Raw genomic sequence first — 4,679 nt, forward strand, 5'->3', positions numbered from 1 at the left:
TGCTTTTGGGACCCTTGTCCTCTTACTGGGTGGCCTCGTCCAGCCTTAATATGAGGGGAGGTACCTAATCTTATTGCAATTTGATATGCCATGTTTGGTTGATATTCCTGGGGGGCCTGCCATTTTCTGAAGGGAAACAGAGGAGGAGTGGATGGGCAAGGAGGGGCGGGATCCTGAGAGTAGGGGGGCAACTACTGTGGTCAGGATATAGTATAATTTGAAAAATGTGAAAAGAATTTATACTTACAGATGCCATTAACATAGTTTTCCTTTGTACTGTTTTGGGTTGTTTTTTGTTTCTGGTTTTTGTTTTGTTTTGTTTTGGTTTTGTTTGTTTGTTTGTTTGGTTGGTTGGTTGGTTTTTGGTCAACTTGACAGAACCTAGAATCATCTAAGAGAGAACCTCAATTGAGAAAATGCCCCCGTCAGACTGCCCTATAGGCAAGGGGCGTTTTCTTTCTTTCTTTCTTTCTTTCTTTCTTTCTTTCTTTCTTTTTAAAGATTTATTTATTTATTATTTATACAGTAACTATGCTGCCCACATGTGTGCCTGAAGGCCAGAAGAGGGTACCAGATCTTATTATAGATGGTTGCGATCCACCATGTGGTTTCTGGGAATTGAACTCAGGACCTTTGGAAGAACAGACAGTGTTCTTAACCTCTGAGCCATCTCTCAGGCCCAAGGGGCATTTATTGATTGATGATTGACATGGAAGGGCCCAGCCCACTGTGGGTACCAGACATGGACAAGTAGTCCTGGTGTGTATAAGAAAGCAAACTGAGGGCTGGGGAGATGGACTCTCCAGAGGTTGAGAGCACTGACTGCTCTTCCAGAGGTCCTGAGTTCAATTCCCAGCAACCACAGGGTGGCTCACAACCATCTATAATGTGATCTGATGCCCTCTTCTGGCCGAATTAAAAACAAACAAAAAGGCTGGGAGGTGGCAGCCCAATGAGTGCAATGGCCCAATGAGTGCAGGCTCCTCGAGGAGAGGGCGGAGGAGAAGAGGAAGCCAGCGGGCTATAGGCCTCTTCCTCGTGTGGTGGCCTGCTGGGTGGGGGTCTTGTGTAGTGTAGCCCGAGTCATGGATGCGCTAATCCCGGCCATCAATAAGCTGCAGGACGTCTTCAACACAGTGGGCGCCGACATCATCCAGCTGCCTCAGATCGTGGTAGTGGGATCGCAGAGCAGCGCAAAGAGCTCAATGCTGGAAAGCCTAGTGGGGAGGGACCTTCTTCCCAGAGGGACTGGTGTGGTCAGCCGGAGACCTCTCATTCTGCAGCTGGTCCACGTTTCGCCAGAAGATAAACGAAAAAACAAAAAGGAGTGGAAGCAGAAGAACGGGGTAAATTTCTTCACACCAAAAACAAGCTTTATACAGATTCTGATGAAAGACAAGACAAGAAATTGAAAATGAAACTGAAAGAATTTCAGGAAATAATAAGGGACTAAGGCCTGAGCCAATCCATCGTAAGATTTTCTCACCCAATGTTGTCAATCTGACACTTGTGGGTTTACCAGGAATGACCAAAGTACCTGGTACTCAGTGCTCAGCCCAGGGATATTGAGCTTCAAGTCAGTCAGCAATCCCAGTCCCATCATCCGAGCCGTCACTGCTGCAAATACAGACATGGCACCCTCAGAGGCACTCAAAATCTCCCGGGAGGTGGTGGATCCAGACAGGCGCAGAACTCCAGCTGTAATCACTGACCTTGATCTCACGGATGCTGGGACCTGACGCCACGGATGTCTTGATGGGAAGGGTTATTCCAGTCAAGCTTGGAATAATTGGAGCAGTTAACAGGGGCCAGCTAGATACTAACAATAAGAAGAGTGTGACTGAGTCGATCCGTGATGAATATGCTTTTCTTCTGAAGAAATACCCGTTTCTGGCCAACAGAAGTGGAACGAAGTATCGTGCTAGGCCACTGAACAGATTACTTATGCTTCACATCAGAGTTAAAAACAAGGATAAATGTTTTAGCTGCTCAGTATCAGACCCTTCTAAATAGTTATGGTGATCCTGTGGATGATAAAAGTGCCGCTTTATTCCAGCTTGTTACCAAGTTTGCCACAGAGTATCGTAACACTATTGAAGGAATAGCGAGGTATATCGAAACTTCTGAGCTATGCGGTGGCGCTAGGATTTGTTATATTTTCCATGAGACTTTCGGGCAAACTTTAGAATCTGTTGACCCACTAGGTGGCCTTAACACTGTTGACATTTCGACTGCCATTAGAAACGCTACTGGCCTGGCCCTCGTCCTGCTTTATTTGTGCCTGAGGTTTCATTTGAGTTACTGGTCAAACTGCAAATAAAGCGTCGAGAGGAGCCCAGCCTCCGCTGTGTGGGAGCTGGTCCATGAGGAAACGCAGAGGATCAACCAGCACTGTAGCAACCACAGTACACAGGAATCGCTTACAGTTCCCTAAACTTCACAATGCCATGGTTGAAATAGTGACTTGTCTTCTTTGGAAACGGTTGCCTGTTACAAATGAAATGGCACATGATTTGGTGGCAATTGAACTAGCGTATATCAACACAAAACATCCTGACTTTGCTGATGCTTGTGGGCTAATGAACAATAAGACAGAGGAACAAAGAAGAAACAGGCTAGCACGAGAGCTACCTTCAGCTGTATCACGAGATAAGTTAATTCAGGACAACAGAAGAGAAACTAAAAATGTTGCGTCTGGAGGTGGTGGGGTTGGAGATGCTGCTCAGGCACCAGCAGCAGGCAACTGGAGAGGAGTGCTGAAAACTTCAAAAGCTGAAGAATTACTTGCTGAAGGAAATCAAAACCAATTCCAATTATGCCAGCAAGTCCACAAAAAGGCCATGTTGTCAATCTGCTGGATGTTCCAGTTCCAGTTGTATGAAAGCTGTCTGCCCGTGAACAGCGAGATTGCAAGGTTGTTGAAAGATTCATCAAATCGTATTTTCTAATTGTCAGAAAGAATATTCAAGATAATGTCCCAAAGGCAGGAATGCACTTTTTGGTTAATCATGTGAAAGATACTCTTCAGAGTGAATTAGTGGGGCAGCTGTATAAATCATCATCATTAGATGACCTTCTGACTGAGTCTGAGGACACGGCACAGAGCAGGAAGGAAGCAGCTGATATGCTAAAGGCATCACAAGGAGCCAGTCAAATTATTGCTGAAATCCGAGAAACTCATCTTTGGTGAACAGAACTGTTCAACACCCAGACTTTGTTGACTTGAACCTGCTGGCTAGTTACTGCCTACCTGAGTAGTTTACTTATGAACTCTTATGTATTACAGTGTGTGAGTTTGCTCATGTGAAGACTGAAAAGTACACTCTGCATTATGCAATAGATCGCATGTTTAATTCACATTATTCATGTTCCCTAGGCACATGTATATCAAGTCTGTCCGTTTCAAACTTACAAGAACAATTGATATTCTACGTGTACAAAGCAGTTTGCCTGTGCATATGATGACTCATGTAACCTTTTTCAGTCTTAAAGCTGCAGCTGTAGTCCTCAAAAAAAGAAACTCCAGGACATTTCATGACTATAATGCATGCGCTATTTATATAGACTGACCTGGCTTTAGAAGATGGGACTTGACAGGTTCCTCACATAATCAATGTATCCATCCGCATATCCTCCTTTTTATAGTCTTTAAAAAAACAAAACAAAACAAAACTCTATAACTTTTGCTGTCTTGAGTAATGTATAAGATCTGAAAGACTCATAAAAATGTAGGAACAGATGTGTAGTTAATGGCTCCTGTGTCTACACTCCCCTCGTGTGTTAGAAATTAAAATGTGCTTTTGATTCATAATTTAAAAGAGAAAGAAAGAAAGCAAGAAAGCAAACTGAGCAGTTCCGGAGAGCGACCCATGACCTCTGCACTCTGTCATGACCTCTGCTTGCTTCAATCTCTACCTCGAGGCTCCTGACTTGAGTTCCTGCCTGGACATTCCCTCATGATGGACACCAAGCTATAAGACAAAGTGAACCCTTTCTGCCCGAGTTGCTTTCGGTCAGTGTTTATGCCACAGCAACAGAGAACAAACCAAAACAGTGATCTAGAGGACTTTCTACCTTCAGAATTGTGAGAAATGAATCTGCTTAATCTTTTAGTGTAACACCGATAGAGATAATATTAGAGGGTTCATGTTGGAAATCTATATTATCATAATTAAGACCATATATGCAAAATAAATAAATGTTTTAAAAAGTAATAGCTGGGCTGCAGAGACGGTTCAGTGGTTAAGAGCACTTTTGCTCTTGCAGAGGATCCAGATTTGATTCTGAGCACCCACGTGGTAGTTCAGAAACATTCCAGTCCTGGGAAATCTGATACCCTCTTCTGACCTCCATGGGTTCTAAATAGGTACATGATGCATATACATATATGCAGAGAAAACCCTTAAAGTAAATTGACTAAATCTACATTTACTTTCTTTTTTGTTTATTTGTTTTTTGAGACAGGATTTCTTGTAGGCATCACCTTTTCCAAACCTACTGTATTTGGGGTTCTTTAATGCATATCCCTCCCTTCCAACCCAAAAAGAAAAGAGGTTAATGGGAACAGGAGAAGTAGACCTTTTTTAATTCAGTTCCTGGAGCAATTCCCCTGGCATAGTCAGCAGGATTTCAGCAGACCAGCAATTCCACCAAAGTTGCTGCTGGAACTTGGAACAGCA

The 4,679-nt window shown here is 43.5% G+C and overlaps 1 pseudogene across 1 annotated transcript; it reads left to right on the forward strand.

Annotated features, from left to right (window-relative positions):
• Positions 1-1,083: 1,083 nt before the first annotated feature.
• Positions 1,084-3,767, forward strand: LOC311597294 (dynamin-1-like protein; annotated as a pseudogene). The gene has a single exon. The product of its transcript is annotated as a dynamin-1-like protein (transcript).
• The last annotated feature ends 912 nt before the right edge of the window (positions 3,768-4,679 follow it).

This window comes from Acomys minous (assembly GCF_964271855.1).
Source record: "Acomys minous genome assembly, chromosome: 1".
In the NCBI taxonomy this organism is placed as follows: domain Eukaryota; kingdom Metazoa; phylum Chordata; class Mammalia; order Rodentia; family Muridae; genus Acomys; species Acomys minous.